At 37.1% G+C, this 17,862-nt stretch overlaps 1 protein-coding gene and 1 pseudogene across 2 annotated transcripts in view; one reads left to right on the top strand and one right to left on the bottom strand.

The window, feature by feature from the left end:
• Kcnn2 (potassium calcium-activated channel subfamily N member 2) overlaps positions 1 to 17,862 on the bottom strand; it is a 440,351-nt gene that overhangs the window by 285,929 nt on the left and 136,560 nt on the right. For both annotated transcript variants that reach the window (XM_063277521.1, XM_063277519.1), the window contains exons 2-3: positions 16,449 to 16,534; positions 3,089 to 3,176 (exon numbers count right to left, since the gene is read on the bottom strand). The gene's annotated coding sequence lies outside the window, so the exon portion shown is untranslated. The remainder of the gene's footprint in view (positions 1 to 3,088; positions 3,177 to 16,448; positions 16,535 to 17,862) is intronic.
• Hmgb1-ps31 (high-mobility group box 1, pseudogene 31) lies at positions 2,854 to 3,761 on the top strand (annotated as a pseudogene).

Below are 17,862 nucleotides of genomic sequence, written 5' to 3'. Positions count from 1 at the left end.
ATCAAGACAATCTGGCAAACTTTTTGTTAATTCAGAATTATAGTGAAGTATTAATTATGTCAATATAAAATTACCACTCAGAAAATGTCTTCTAAATCATGTAGTCTCAATACTGTAGGGCATGAGGAAATACTGGATAGCCATATGCAAAAATTCAGAGATTATTGTTGAAGACAAGTAACTGTTTAGTTTAATCAACCTAAGGTTATTTTTAGAATTCAGAAGTAGGATCAAAATGTATACTTATCCCTATTTATTCAGCAAGTTATTATAAGATATTTCATTGTAAATTACTATTACAAACTTTGTAAAGTCAAATGATCCAACTATGACCCATGAATATATGGCATGATCTATCTGTGGACCATGCACACTCAACACTATTTCCTCTTCAGAAAAGATTACTAAGTCTCTACTGAAGGAGAATTTCCAAAGCCAGTCCTGCATTCCCCTGACCTAAAATACTAAGAAGATTGGTCAAATCACAGCTCTTTGGGAATGACTATAATTTTATATAATTATTTGTCATTAGAAAATAGTATAAATTATGGGAGTATAACAACTAAAACAGTACATTAGATATATTTTTATAAATGGCAGGGACATGGACATATTATAGGGACACCTTATATTTTCAATACATTTTAATGTTTGAATGAGATTAAACATTTCTATCTTCTAAGGCATTTATCATTTATTTAATATGCAAATGATTCATATATTTCCTCCCAGCTCTTGTAAAATATATAATCTACAATTGATAAGAACGTCAGAGCTGATTTTTCTTATCTAACAACATTTAGTATTCACTAATGAACATTTGACTATCTCTTTCTCTTCCTCATGATCCCCAGCCTCTGTACACTGCTCTTTTGTTCTTAACCTCTGTGTAGAAAATCAACTTTAATACATACCACATGCAAGAGCCCATGCTGTTTCTGTCTTCATATGACTGACTATTTTGACTTCCCATGAAACCTACAGTTCCATCAATCTTGTCATAGATGGCAGGATGCCATCACTTTGAATGACTGAAGAGTATCCCATTATGCATGAATACTGCATTTTATTTATCTATTCATCAGTTTGGGGATCATTAGGATAATTCCATTTCCTGGCCATTGAGAATAGTGTTGTAATACATAGAGGCATACAGGCATAATCTTCTTTGTAATCCAGTCCTAGGTTTGCTGAGCAGTACAGTACCTCTAGTCTTCTTTTTTTCAAAAATCTCTGTACTGTTTTCCATTCTTGCTATAAAAACTGAAAAAAAAATTGGATAAAGGTTCTTCTTTCCTTATAGCCTGATCTGTATTAATTAGCATAAAACATTCTAACTAGAGTGAAATGATGATGATACATGGTCACTTTGTTTTGCATTTTCTGATGATAAGTGATGCCCTCCCCCCTTTATGTTCTTGTAGGAAGTTTTAATTTATGTCGTCTGATTCTGAAAGATGTCTGTATAACTATTGACCAGTTTCTTTCATTAGAATTGCTGACTTTCTCCAATGCCTGTCTCTGGAGGACTTGCCTGTCCTAATTATACAAAAATTCAGCCAACCAGCTCACCCTAATTTTTTTTCTTAATTGGATGTCACAATTTTTAAACTGTGGCTGGAAAACTTAATTTACATTTAGTTAGAAGTAAAATTTTAGAAGTAAAGGTCTAAAAGCTGTATTCACAGTGGCCACCAACAACATAAATTAGAACAGTATCCATGTGTCTGAGAAAGACCACCCCTGGACCTACCAATGGAACTATCTCAGGTCACATCACTCCTGGCCCTGTTACTAGTATTATCTTTCAGAAATGTAGAGTCCTACTTTAGCTTTCAAAGATAACATTTTCAATTCTATTTCCTAAATAAATACATGTAAAAGGTACAATTAAAAAATGAAATCTCAAAGTTGGGTGGTAAGAAGTGGGAGTCTGGAGAGGGTAGTTATAAGAGGAGTTGTGTGGGTAAATTGTGTTCAAAGTATATTTTTAAACTCACAAAGAATTAAACATTGTTTAAGAAAGACACAATTCATTACATGGACCTCTGGGAGTCTTGCAGAAGAGTTGGAAGAAGGATTGAAGGACCCAGAGGGGATAGAGACTCCACGAGAAGACCAACAGAGTCAACTACCTGGACCCCTGGCAGCTTAATCACCAACCAAAGAGCATATATGGGCTGGGCCTGGCCCCCCTCCCCCCACATATGTAGTACATGTACATCTTGGTCTTCCAACAATAAATGGAGGGGGGTTACTCTTGCCTGCCTGTGGATCGTGTCTCCCTACTTGGGCTGTTTTGTCTGGCCTCAGTGGGAGGGAATGTATCTAGTCCCTCAGTGACTTGAGGTGCCAGGATAGGTTGGGAGCCATTAGGGTCTCTCCTTTTTACAAAAGAAGGGGATGGGGAAGAAGCTGTGTGATGGAGGGGCTGTGAGTGTGTGTGTGTGGGGGGGGTGGTCTACATGACTATGTGCTTAACTCAATCCAAACCCAAAGGAAAAAAATTCTTAGGGGTTTTTTAGCTTGGGGAGCTCCCCAGGCTCAAGTCTTTTCCTATAGCTCAGTCCTTTCAGCACTTATTCCAGAGCATTCCTACCTGCCTGTAGCTGTTTTATTCAGTCTCAGTTTCTACTATCATTTCAAAGAGCTTATTGATTCCCCCTTTCTCATTAATGCAATAATTTAAAGTTTTTATATATCCAAAATATATGTGAAACATTAACTTAGCTTTGCTTAAAAAATACATATATATATATACATATATGTATACATATGCATTCATATATAAACATATACAGGACCAAGTTGCTATTATTTCTCCTAAACAACTGAAAGTTAAACTTAAGAAAATGTTCTTCATAATGTTAAAACATGGAATTTAACTTCAAACTCTTTGTGTTAGAAACACAAGAGCAACAGTCATTGCAGTACATTGACCTCTATAGAGACAGCACTGGGGTAAGAGATCTGGATGGACACTGGGCAACTCTGCCTCTCGGAGGAAAATCAACTAAACATGGGCAAAGGAGATCCTCAGAAGCCAAGAGGCAAAATGTCCTCATATGCATTCTTTGTGCAAACCTACCAGGAGGAGCACAAGAAGAAGCACCCGGACTCTTCTGTCAACTTCTCAGAGTTCTCCAAGAAGTGCTCAGAGAGGTGGAAGACCATGTCTGCAAAAGAAAAGGGGAAATTTGAAGATGTGGCAAAGGCTGACAAGGCTCATTATGAAAGAGAAATGAAAACCTACATCTCCCCCAAAGGGGAGACCAAAAAGAAGTTCAAGGACCCCAATGTACACAAGAGGCCTCTTTTGGTATTCTTGTTCTGTTCTGAGTACTGCCCCAAAATCAAAGGTGAACATCCTGGCTTATCCATTGGTGATGTTGTAACGAAACTAGGAGAGATGTGGAACAACATTGCCATGGAGAACAAGCAGCCCTATGAGAAGAAGGCCACCAACCTGAAGGAGAAGTATGAGAAGGATATTGCTGCCTAGAAAGCTTAAAGGAAAGTCTGATGACAGTCAGAGACAGGGGTGAGGGTAGAGGTGGTCAAGGTTGAAAAGATCAAGAAAAGGAAGATAGAGGAAGACAATGAGGAGGATGAAGAAAATAAGGAAGAGGAAGAAGATGAATAAGTTGGTTCTAGTTCAGTCATTTTTCTTGTCTATAAAGCATTTAACCCCCTTGTACACAACTCACTGCTTTGAAAGAAAAAAAATTGAAGTGTAAGGCTGAGTAAGATTTGCTTTTAAACTGTACAGTACCTTTTTTATATAGTTAGCTAACACACTACTGGATGTGTCTTTAGATGGCCCTGTCCTGGTGGTAGTTTCAGTAGTCATTAACCATGCCTGGTACAGTCTTGGGGTTGTAAATTGGCATGGAAATTTAAAGCAGGTTCTTGTTGGTGCACAGCGCAAATTAGTTATATATGGGGAGAGCAGTTTGGTTTTTGTTTTTGGTTTTTTTTTTGTTTGTTCTTTTGGTTTTCTTTTCTTTTGTTTTTTTTTTTCTTCATCTTCAGGTGCCTCTGATGCAGCTTATACAAAGATAATTGTTCTGTTAATTGGATACCACTCTGTAATTGCAAAAATAAGTAGTGGCTGTTTTGTTGACATTCTGAATGCTTCTAAGTAAATACAATTTTTTATTTAAAAAAAAACACAAGAGCATAAACAATAGTTAATATAAAGAGATAACCAAGAATCCTTCAGGAAAGAGTCCATAGCTCTAACAGTGGTGGTACAATGGCAATGGCTCCATTTGGATAACATATTTAGTTGAGTGCACTGTGAAGGCTCATCTTGGCTGTCAACTTGACCCCATATGTAAACAACAAAACCCCAAACAGCTTGGAACACCTGTAAAAAATTCTCTTGATTGGATCATTTGAAGTGAGGAGACCCATTCAAAAACTGGGCAGCAGCTACAGGGCAGCCCATATAAAAAGAACTTTGAAGAAGAAAACTTTGTTTTATGCTTTTTGCCTGACTCTTGCTAGTAAGTTCATCTATTCTAATATTTAAGCATTACTTCACTGGTATTAGACCCTACTTCTACAGGATTCCACCATAGACTGAAGATCAGCTAACATACCCATCCTTTTGGACTGAACAGCTACTGGATTATTGACCTTTCTGTCCAAAGCAAGCCATTGCTGAATGAGCAGAACCACAGAGTTTGTAAATCTCTCTAATTAATCCCTTTTAAATGCATACTCTCAGTTCTTTTCCTTTAAGGAACCCTGACTGATACAAACACTTAAACAGAAACAAAAGAGGAAATGCAAAAAACTTGCAAAGACTGTATTTAGTACCAAAATAGGGAAAGATGTAATCAATTTCCAGAAATGAAAATTTGAGAAGTAATCAATATCTTACACAACATATCTTCAACAGAAACTCTGAGAAAATATACTTTTAATTTTAGAACAAGCACAGACTTAATCTATATTAGTTAATCAATATCACATTCTTTTTGAACTATTCTTTTTGAATATCACATTTTTGGAACAATGTTTTATTTTTAGTGTTACATTTAAAACAATTCATACTGATGCTTTTATAACATCTGGGACCCAAATAATATGCCACATGACTGACAACTTATTGACATTTATTATCTTAAAAATAAAAAACAACAGTTGTAAAGAAAAAACATCAGTGACGAATTGTTATTGAGTCAAAAAGAAAGCAACAGAAGGAAGGTTAGTTGATAAGAACCCAGAAAGCATATTTACAAAATTATTGATTGATAACGTTTTGCATTTTTTGAACTCTTTTTTAAAATTTTGGTATTTTAATGCTCCTCCTCTACCTCCCCCTCCCCTTCCATCCCCCCTTCCATTTTTTGAACCCTTAACAGAATAATGATGTAAGAGTTAAGAATCGTCAGTAGCCAATCTACAAGCAAGGGGTTAAGTGAGAATGCCTCATTTCCATATTAGAAATGGCACAATATTAATAAACTTGTTGCTGCTTCAATTTCAAGCATCATTCTACTATTTAGTCTGTTCCCACTAAAAATTGTCAACTATTTCCAATATTGATAGTTCCTGTAATTTTCCTATAAGCAAAATGCATTACAATTTATTTCATGAAATTATAAAGATAAAGGCTTTACATTTTAAGTTGACTGCTTTTTAAATTTGTTTAATTAAGGACATTTTTTAAAAAGTTGAAATGAAGTCACTAAATTTAGTTTCATTTTATTAACTTGACAAATATAATATTCAATATTTTCTCTTGTGTGCTACATGTTAATAAATTTTGCATATATTTATTTTGCTTATATTATCTGAAATAACTTTGAAAGTAATTGAGACATTTATCATTTTATAGAGGCTTACATTAAGTTGAGTCTCTTCGTTTGCTTATTTTTAATTGAAACAGGACTTGATTTAGTAAGTAGAGTCTCTTTCAACTAGTCTTTTCTAATGGCTAGGGAGATGGATCAGCTCTTAAGATCATGTACCTCTTGAGGAGGACCCACATTCAGTTCCTAGTACCCACTTCAGTAAGCTGACTAATTTCTGCAACTTTATCTTCGGTGACACCAAACACTTCTGGTCTTCATGGGCACCTACACTCACTCACATGTATATACATACTCACACGTGCATATAATCAGTAAATAAATCTTCTTAAAAGACTATTTATTATATTACAACAACACAATAGATATCTGAACCCCTGAACCCTTAAACCACTGTTTTCTTCAGTTTAATTAAAATGTTTGTCTTTTGGTTTGCCTGTTTTTATTTTTACTTCTTTCCTAAATTATAAGGCCCCATGAGAATACCAAGGCCTATGACTTCATTATTAATAGCAGCAGTTGGCACAGAGTAGACACCCATGTTTTTACTGAATAAATAAATCACCAAAAATTTTACTTCCAAGGCCCTAAGATATATATGGATGCATGTATACCTAGTGTCTTAGGGTTTTATTACTATAAAGAGACACCATGGCCAAGGCAACACTTATAAAGGCAAATATTTAATTGAGCTGGCTTATAGTTTCAGAGGTTTAATCCATTATCATCATGGTGGGAAGTATGGCAGCTTATACACAGACATGCTGCTAGAGGAGGAGCTAAGAGTTCTACATCTTGATCCAAAGGTAGCCAGAAGGAGACTGAATATGTTTCAGACTGGGGATAGCTTGAGCACTTAAAACCACAAATCCCATCTCCATAGTGACACACTTACTCTAACAATAACTGCTTGACTACTTTAAGTATTACACTCCTCCTCCAACAGGGCCACACCTACTAATAGGTCCCTACCTATTACAAAGCTTCCAGACACATGCATCTATAGGGACATACCGATTCAAACAACCACACCTAGCTGGTCTATCTCTCAAGTTTAGGCCAGAATCTTAAACATTTTGAATGTTTATTGTTGACTAAAGGCAGAGAAAACAGTATATAGAGACTAATTTGAGATATTATTATACATCTAAGAGTGAAAGACATAATATCACATGCTTTCATTCTGGTTACAAATCCCTGTCTACCCCCATCCCAAGTCTGATACTAAAAGAATTAGCTACTTATAGTTATTTGTTTAGATAGAAATACCTGTCACGTGCAAGGCATAGTCATAGGTGCATACTCAAGGGAATAGAAAGAATAAGACTGAATATAGGTTCTCCTCACCCCACAAGGAGTTTATAATTGATTGAGAAGATAGATGCATAGGTAACTAATCATACTATTTTGATGGAGGTCAGCATAGCCCAAATTAATGAGTGTCATAGTATAGGCTATGGTAGAGATGTGGATAGAGGAGACTATCACTCCCGAGGACAAGGGCATTGAGGGATACTTCATGAATAAAAAGGATTTGAAATTAAAATTTGGCAGGGATCATTGTTTGTAGAGGGAATAGTGGAATATGATTGGCCCATGGGAAATGGCATTATTAGAAGGTGTGGACTTGTTGGAATGAGTGTAGCTTATTAGACTAAATATGTCACTGTGTAGGTAGTGTTCAAGTTCCATGCTGTACAGAAGAGACCCCCTTCCTGGCTGCCTTCGGTTGGAGATGTAGAACTGTTAGCTCCTCCAACACCGTGTCTGCCTGGATGCTGCCAGGCTTCCTGCCATGATGATAATGGACTGAACCTCTGAGACTGTTAGTCAGCCCCAATTAAATGTTGTACTCTTTAAGAGATGCCTTGGTCATGGTGTCTATTCACAGAAATGAAACCTTAACCAAGACAGGAGACATTCATGTTTATTACTCAAACCTTCATTTAATCATTAACTGTTGACCATTTTAAGTATTACACATCAAGCAAGCTAGATAAGATTTCTGCACAGAAACATTTACATTGCAGAGCTGATCAGTGTATGATAACAGAAAAAAAAATAAGTGGTTGGCAAAATTTTTCAGATTAAAAATTTTGTAATAGAATCTAAATAACAGTGTTTTGGGGTTGCATATCAGAAAAACAAGTTAAGGAGAAAAAGATCCAAAATGTCATAAAAATAGATGCTTGCATAGAGCTTATATATCAATCTCTTACATAATGGTGGTTTTTTACAACCTAATTATTAATAACAGAAATTGGGATGAGATAGGTATAATTTGAATAAAAATCAGCTACTGTACAGAATTATGACATTTAGAAGAAGGATGACTTAGATTTCTTACAGACATCAAGGGATTCACATGGTTCATGGTTAAGAATTACCTTGCTAAGTTACCTACATAATATGATTACACTGAGGGGGAAATCAATTATACACGTTTTGAAGATCAGGAGTGTTTATTTTTAACAACAGCCTTTAGAAAAGACAAATTGGTCAGTTTTGCTGCTGGTATTGATCAATGTCACAACTGCTCATGATATTTAATCCAGAGGTGGTGGTTGTTGTTGTTGTTGTTTTTTTTTAATAAACCAGAGATATTAAAAGAACCATATATATTGATGGTTTTTAAGAATATTTTATTTATCTTTCCTTTATGTTAAAACATCTATTTTAATTAATTTATTCTCTTTTTTTCCTTTTTTTTTTTTTGGTTCTTTTTTTTTTCGGAGCTGGGGACCGAACCCAGGGCCTTGCCCTTCCTAGGTAAGCGCTCTACCACTGAGCTAAATCCCCAGCCCCAATTTATTCTCTTATACATTGCAACTTAACCGCAGTTTCCTCTCCCTCCTCTCCTCCCATTCCCTCTTTCTACCTTTCTCTTCCCATCCACTCCTCCTCCCTTTCTCTTCAGCAAAGAGCAGGCCTCCCAGGGATATAAACCAAGCATGGCATACCAAGTTGTCATAAGACTAGGCAATTCCTCTCATACACAGGCAGTCCAGTAGGAAGAAAAGAGTCCTGAGAGCAGGCAAAAACATCAGAAACATTCCCTGCTCTCTCTTTTAGGAATTGCACAAAACCACCAAACTATACAACTCTAACATATATACAGAGGGCTTAAGTTAGACTCATGCAAATGCCCTGACTGGTGGTTCAGTCTCAGTCTCTAAAAGTCCACGTATGCTAACTTGGTGGATTCTCTTGTGGTATCCTTGATCCCTCTGGCTTCTACAACTCTTTTGCCCCTCCTTCAGTGAGATTCCCTGAGCTCTGCCTAATGTTTTGCTGGGCATCTCTGCATCTATTTCCATCAGTTGCTAAATGAAGCCACTCTCATGACAATTGGATTAGGTGCTAAGTTTGTCTTTCTGGGTCTGGGTTCTCTCAGGATGATTTTTTTTTTCTAGTTCCATCCATTTACCTGCAAATTTCATGATGCCACTGTATTTAAAAGCTGTGTAATATTCCATTGTATAGCTGTATCACATTTTTTATACATTCTTCTGTGGAAGGGCATATCAGTTGTTTCCAGTTTCTTGTTATTATGAATAAAGCTTCTATGAACATAGTTGAGCAAGTGTCTGTGTGGTAAGATGGAACATCATTTGTGTATATCTCCAGAAGTGGGATTTGAGGGAGATAAATTCCTAATATTCTGAGAAATTGTTTATATTGATTTCTAAAATTCGAACTCTAACCAGCAGTAAAGGAATGTCCTGCTTGCTCCACATCCTTGCCAGCAAGAGCTATGGCTCGTAATTGTTTTTGAGCTTTGCCATTCTGACAGGTCATCTCAAAGTCATTTTGATTTGCATTTCCCTGATAGCTAAGTATGCTGAAAATTTCTTCATGTACTTCTGGTCCATTTGAAATACCTCTGTTGACCATTCTCTGTTTACATTTGTACCCTTAAAATGCATCATTTGATTTGTTGATGTCTAGTTTCTTGAGTTCTTTATGTATTTTGCAAATTAGTCCTCTGTCAGATATGGAGATGGTGAAAATCTTTTCCCACTCTCTAGGCTGTTGTTTGTCCCATTGATGGTGTTCACTATAGCCAGGAATAGTATAAAATATCTTGGGAAAACTCTAATCAAGCAATATATGTAATTTCCGTGATTATTTTTCTACCCACCTTTTCTTTCCAATATGATTAAACTGTGTAAATGACAAAAATACAGCACATTCTCAAACCATCTTCCATGCAACATAAATATCCTGTTGCTTTTAACAGCTTCTGTTCTCTGAACTTGAGAGCCCTGGCTTGCTACTTATCAACTGTGTCTAATCTGCCATTAAACTAAGTAATGATATCTTCAAATTTCCACCATCACATTTTAATTACAAAGACACCATTTATCTTCCCCAAATGGCTTGCTTTTTTTTTTGTAGAAACTGCATTCTCCCCGCAACAGCAATTCTTTTCTTTAACGTGTCTTTAGTTTTTTAAGTACAGAAAATTTCACATATGGGTTCCACTTGATGAATTTGATTACACATTCTCATTCCTCATCAGGGATGAGGAATTTTTTTGTGTTCCTGAGTTGCTAGGCATTTTAGAATCCTTGAATTTTACTGCTGTTTAATTGCTATTTATTTATTGGGAGTGGGGGTGGGGCCCTTGCATGTATTACAGTGCATGTGTAGCAATCAGAGAATAAATTTTTGGGGTGAATCTGCTCCTAATATGAGCGTTCCAGGACTGAAACTCAGGGAACAAGTATTCCTGACAAGGGACCTTTTCCAGGTTCAGTACTAGACCTTAGGATTTGACCTTGACTTTAGTATTTCTAGGGGGAAAAGTGGAGGCTAATTGGTCTTTATGCTCAGAAGAAAACTGTTTCTGCTATTCACCCAAATGTCTCAGAAGCTTTACACAGTTCCTGCTTCGCTGGGGTTTTGCTGAGAGATTTGGGGACCATTTTACTCGTATGCAGTCTTGCTGTTTTGCTCTGTGTATTTCCTGTGGTGTCATTCAAGCCCACCCATGTGCCCCATATGTTTCTTTTCATCATGAATTATTCTGTTAGTGCAAAAAGACGTAATATTTTAATTATATTTAAGCAGATTAAGGAGATTTATTAAAAGTACATGGCTGTGTGCTTTCAATCATCTTGAGCCAACTACTTTTTTTTTCAAGCGCTGTCAAACTAATTCAGTGGTAAGTTTACCAAAGAAAATAGTTACTGTAACTTAGAATATGGGATTCCAGCTATAAATCTTGAACATACCCTTCAAGAAATACTGTTACTGAAGGCTGGTAGTGTGAGATAGGATTTTAAATTAGCTCAAACTCAGCAACAGGATCTGACTCAGGAAGACAGATTATTAAAAATGCAGGAGAACTGGTACAGACTCACTGGCACCTCGCTTATCACCAGACATGAATAACTGTTCTGCCCCTGTGATGTTTGTTCAAGCCTCCACTGTGCTGATGTTTATTGAAGCCCCCACTGTGCCCTCCAGCCATTGTGTCCTGCAGAAAGCATTCCAGGAAACAGGCCAGCCGAAGTCTATCCAGATGTGTTTCAGATGGTTACAATCTGCTCTCAGAACAATGAAGACCTGAGGACCCGACCTTTCTCCTGATTTAGTAGCTCTGTTCCAGGAACTAGCTGACCATAAAGAAAACCTAGAGTCGTAAAACAATCCTGTGACTTTGGGAGTTCTTTCTTCTGTTATCTCTGGCATTTCTCTTTGATGTACTCTCATCTCCTAGGGTTTGTGGTTCTTCTTTTCTTTAAATAGTCCCTCTCCCTGTCTCTCGGGGTCGACACCAGTGTCTCCTGCATGGGATATGTATTGACCTGGAGATCTCCGAAATAAACCTCACCTTTGTGTAATACATTCAAAATCGATCTCTCATGTGTCTGGGGTCTGCGACTTCTCGATACTTGAGGGAGGATCTCCCTATGGAGATCTTTAAGCAGAACAGTTGGTTTGGTTTTCTATTTTGGTTGTTGTTTTGTTTTCAACAACAAAAACAAAATTACTGATTATGCTATGGTAATTTAGCTTCACATCCACTCCTCCAGGCTTCACCTTGGTCATTTTCAGTCTGGGACTCTGAAATCCACAGTACTTTTCCAGCTGAAACATGGATGCTTTGCCAGCAGGGGCCCCTGAGAGGGATTTGAAGTGGAGAGAGAAGGGTTGTATTTTGTTTCCTGGGCTTAGCATTTCTTGCTTCTGCCTCAACAGTGTTGATGCTGGCTATTCCAAAGGTGCAAATGTTTTCTGTTAGGACCTTTTCTACTCTTCCCAAACCATCATGTTTGTGCCCTCTCACAGACCCCAGATAGGATCTCTGATTCTTCTATATAAAACGCCAGTGCTTCAAGACCATGTGGTGTCTTTGTGTCTTTCCTGGGGCTTAAATGACTCAGCAACAGCCAGTTTTCAGAGGTTTGAATTCAGAGTGTTTAAGCATCCCATCTACATCAAAAGCTAATTAAAGAAGACTGATCTCTTTCTTTTTGACCCCCAGTTTTACAGATGATTAATGGTTTTTGTATTCTCTTTTCCAGGTTTCCGGTTCCCAACTGCCAATTGTTTTAATTAACTTCCTCCAGCTAAGGCAATTGCTGTGGTTTCTACTCCTAAATGGACACTGGATAATATGCATTTCTATCAATAATAGCTATCTTTTGAGTGGCCATTGGTATCCGGACAAAATGATACCACTAATTTTACTGCCTGTGAAAATTACAATGTTATTTATATATTTTAATGCAATGTTTTGATACAAGTGCACACATTGATTAGTGGCTATTAGCCCAAAAGCTTGAATTACCCTAGATGCACAGAACATATGAAACTCAAGAAGCATGACCAAAATGTGAATGCTTCACTCCTTTAAAAGGGGAACAAATATCCTAGGCAGGGAATAGGGAGTCAAAGTTTGGAACAGAGGCAGAAGGAACACCCATTCAGAGCCTGCCCCACATGTGGCCCATAGATATACAGCCACCCTATTAGATAAGATGGATGAGGGAATGAAGTGCAGGCTGACAGGAACCGGATGTAGATCTCTCCTGAGAGACACAGCCAGAATACAGCAAATACATAGGCAAATACCAGCAGCAATCCACTGAACTGAGAACAGGACATCCGTTGAAGGAATCAGTGAAAGGACTGAAAGAGCATGAAGGGGCTCAAGATCACATATGAACAACAATACCAACCAACCAGAGCTTCCAGAGACTTAGCCACTACCCAAAGGCTATATATGGACTGACCCTGGGCTCCAACCTCATAAGTAGCAATGAATTGCCTAGTAAGAGTACCAGTGGAAGGGGAAGCCCTTGGTCCTGTCAAGACTGAACCCTCAGTGAACGACATTGTTGGCGGGAGGGTGGTAATGGGGGTATGATGGGTAAGGGAACACCCATATAGAAGGGGAGTTGGAGGGGTTAGAATGATGTTGGCCCAGAAAATGGGAAGAGGAATAACAATTGAAATGTAAATAAGAAATACTCAAGTTAATAAAGCTAAAAAAATTAAAAAGACAAAATATTCTCTTCAAAAAAAGAAACTCTTAAAAAAAAGAAAACAAGGAACTACAAATGTCTGGGTAGGTCTCCCACATATTAACATGAACCTTTCCCCTCAAACAGATGTGTTTTGGTAGCATCAAAACATTGGAATGCTCACTAGAGTCTTCCAAAGTTTTTCCTGCCCAGTGAACTGATTAATCACAGAATACCTTTCTAATCAGGTCTACAGAACAGCTGATTTCAAGCAATGGATGCTACTAACTAAAATGGAACTGTGTATTAAAATTAAATCAATCTGAATTATACTTCTTTAAAAGTATGTAGCAAAAGAGAACAAATGCAATGATAGAATACTTATTGGGCTTATGTTTAACTTTTACAGGAAAAGTGATATTAACATTCTGTAGTCAGCAAGATGAATGTCATGGAAGCAGAAAACAGTTCTTTTTTTTCTTTTTTTCGGAGCTGGGGACCGAACCCAGGACCTTGCGCTTCCTAGGTAAGCGCTCTACCACTGAGCCAAATCCCCAACCCCCAGAAGACAGTTCTATATAGTTCATGAGCACCACCACCCATCCTGCTGTCCTCAGTGTCTAAATGCATAAATCAAAATATTTTCTCTCTATGACAGCTTGCTCTTACTAAGTGACTACAGCCACTAGCTTTAGTTAAAGGGGTACCAGATGAACTGATAACACAAAGAACCTTGTTTTTTTTTCATTGTGGGTTTTCCAGGGACTGCCAGATAAAACTAATTTTGAAGTCAAAACAGAAAGTCTAGCTTTTACCCCTGGTATCTCATTCACAACTTACAGTTACAGTGTAATAGGACCCAAGATCTTGGCAAATCTGACTCCATGATGGATGTCCCATTCAAACTGTAAAACTTAGCACATAGGCGACACCACTAGCCAAACTAAAGCAAAAGCTTAATCCATCAAAGTCCACATAGTTCTGGGAAAGTCTCTAAATGTACTAACCTAGCATTTTATCTTCAGTAGTTCTGCTTCTGGCTAAGTGTTCTAGGTAACTGATGTACACCAACCCAGAACATGTCTTCTGTGTTAAAATCTCATCTTGAGAAAGGCTCAGGGTACACTGGGATCCCAAAGTGCCCAGTGTAGTCCCCATCTGGCTAATAAATACTTTGTATTGGCTTAAGCCCATGTCTGACCAGTCTTCTCTGGTGGATCCCTCACATCAACAGGAAGAAGGGTAAGAAGCTTCTTCTCCTCAGGAAAATCATCTGATGCAACTTAAGCATTATTGCCTGTATTTTAAATGTTCCAAGAAATATAATCTTTATATGGACCAATGTCCTAAAAGAATCACTCTGCCAAAACAATGGTCTTACCATCCTGGTAGAGCAGCCAAACCATTCCTGTAGGTGTGCTAAATAAATAGGGCCACAGTACAGCCCAATGATAGCAATGGGTTGTGTGCTGAGCATGTGGAGGTGAATATCTGTGTGTTACATATGAATATAACTGAGACATATTCCAAGAGAGTACTGAAGAACTCTATCTTTTAAAGTGTACCACATATCTCCTGTTTGACCATGAGCTGCTTTTGCTCCTGTTGTTCAGACCAAATCAAGAAGCAATATTTTAACTGATGAGTCTTTTCTTAAATGTCCTAAAAGAAATCTCAAAAAGACTATCTAGCTCAATTTATCCTTTGAAGTTTATTGTAAGTTCCTTAAGAGAAAAACATTATGATGTTTTGACATTATGATATGCTTTTAATTATAAGTTTATTGTTGGTGTTGGTTAGCACTATCTTCTAGTAAGAACTGAAGATAAATGTCTTGCTGGGAATGATGGCATATAAATTTAATCTCAGCACATTGGAGGTGGATGGATCACCATGACTTAGCATCTAGCCTGGTCAATATAATAAGTTCTAGGGTAGCCAAGGCAACATAATAAGACCCTATCTCGAACACACATATACACACAAGCACACACAGATTTTCTGCAGTGCAAATGTGTTGTGCCCATAAGTTCATTTAGGGAGAACAAATAACGCTAAGACTCTAATTCATCTTGCAAATTGTCCAGTGAATATAAATTTTACTCTATTTCCTCAATGAATTAGAAGACAAACTAAATTTTCCAACTGTTGACCACTGTTACTAATAAAAATATATTATAGTATATAATATATCATATTGCATAATATATAGCATATGTACTATATTATAATTTTGCTGTGTGGTTACCAGATGGCCATTTAACTCTACAGTGAAATTATAAACAAGGAAAAATGCAAAGAAGTTTGTAAGATTTCTTTGAATTCTATGACCAATTAATCAAGGAAGTAAAAGTTAAGTAGAGACAAAAGGAAAAATATAATATATATGGCTGCTTTTCTGCTATCATGAGCATCATAGGGGTGCTAAGAATTCAACTAAGGACCTTGAGAGAGCAGTGAGTACTTTTAACCACTGAGCATCTCTCTAGCCCCAGGCTTTGGGGATATAATTTTAGGGGTCTAATAATGTCTAATCAAGAGCAGCACTTTATACTTTTTGTATCTCCTTGGGTCTCTTTTTGTCTCTACTTAACTTTTTCTTTCTTGATTACTTTCAAAGAATTCTTGCAAACTGCTTTGTATTTTGCCTTGTTTATACTTTCACTGTAGAGTTAAATGATCATTTGGTAACCACATGGTGAAATGTGAGATGAGAGATGGGAGTCAACATCTCAAATACAATACACAAATATGTATGTAAACTCTGTTTTGACTTCAGTGACTCTCAGAGCATCATCTCAGCTTTTGGTGAGAAAAGTGAGGATGAAGAAATACGTAGATCACAGGCTGCTTGAACACAGAATTGTGTTAAGAGACAATATGCTTCCCAACATTTAATCCTACCAAAAAGCTCTCTTTCACCCGAAACCACTCTTAAAATATAAACATGGGCACAGTTAATCAGTCAAGAAATATATTTAATTTTTAATTTTGTGTGTGTGTGTGTGTATGTGATAGTTGGAGACATGAGAACAAGCCATTATTCATTGGAAACACACAAGGAGAGTCCAGTTTGTAGGCAACTAGGTCAATCCGACTTTAACACCATTTGCTTAAAACATCTACACTGTAATTAGGTAAAAACACTCACCACTACTGCTTATAGCCCAATCCATTCCTTAGGTTCCCCTTGCTTCTTGCTGGATCCCATCCTTTTGTAATTCTCTTTACAAGAGTCTGTAAGAGATAGAATCCATTAGCATTTCTCCAGTCTTTGTGAATCTTACCTTTACTCTTAAATCATAATTTACTTTAGGGGAGAAACACAGGTTGAGTTTTTATTTTCCAGAATTTCCTAACTTGTCCTATTACCTTTTAATATGCATCTTATCAGTGTAGACACTTTATAGCCCACTTAATTGTCATATTCCAGGGAGTCTTTAGAATGAATCCCAGTTAAATTATCTAATTTTAACCCAGAGCCATTCTACACACAATTTTGAATTCTTGTCTTGCACGAGGAGAAGTGGCTAAGCATGTAAGTGGGGGCTAAAAGTCCCCACTTTTGGTAAGAGCCACTGCCAGAGGGCATTACTTATTGCTTTCAATTTCATACAAAAGTGCTAAACGAGGCAGGGAAGATACTGACGTGTTCCTCATACATTTGTTTCTTATTTCTCCTATTCAACATCTGGATTACTATCTTATTCAAATCAATAGAGCATCCTTGATTGTCAATGATTATGGACCCTTACTAACCTCCATGATGTTTGGTAAGTTCTCAACTCAAATGTCAATAAACATGCACTCTTCCCTCTAGGACCAAAGAAGAAAAAAAGCAGTGCTGTTGTATATGTGCCTCAAAAAATTTAAGGTCCAAACTTTTAAAATCCCTTTACTTAATGTCTATCTGATGAGAAGAATTAAAATATATATTGATTGAAGAGAGTTTTTCACTAAATTGAACATATTAGAAAAGCATAAAGAATCTCTTTTGAGTTCACCAGACTAAATATAACACATTTTCATAAAATAGGTGAGCTTATATTAGGTTTAAGGGTGGTATAAAAAAGGGTGCACTTTAGACCCAAGATAGTTTGGATAACAGACCATTAATTTAAGGAAATGCTTCAAATTCTAGGTGATATGGACCTAGAAATTACATATTTCTTAATCCTATCTTGAGTATTAAAATTTCTTGATCACAAACTCAGGAATATTCAAGGACAAATTCACACATCTATTTTCTAACAGAACAGTGCAAAAAGTGCTTCTAAGAATATTTACAAAGCTAGCCTCCAAATGTTGTGAAGGACACAGGTACCTTTCAGTTGACAATGAAAAAAAATCAATTCTTGCTATCTTTACAGAGGCAAGGGTTCAGGAAGTAATGGATGCAGAAGTACATGGTCGAGGGAGGGAGAACTAAACCTTCAGAGAGGCAGACATGCCTGGGAAACCAGAAGAGACTGCACTCTGCTCACATTACTGATTCCAGAGGAAAACACCAAATACCATCTGGAACCCTGGTGCACTGAAGCTCCCGGAAATGGCGGTGCAGATCT

Source organism: Rattus norvegicus, chromosome 18 (genome assembly GCF_036323735.1).
Source record: "Rattus norvegicus strain BN/NHsdMcwi chromosome 18, GRCr8, whole genome shotgun sequence".
Classification (NCBI taxonomy): domain Eukaryota; kingdom Metazoa; phylum Chordata; class Mammalia; order Rodentia; family Muridae; genus Rattus; species Rattus norvegicus.
This window is presented reverse-complemented; position numbering and strand designations above follow the sequence as displayed.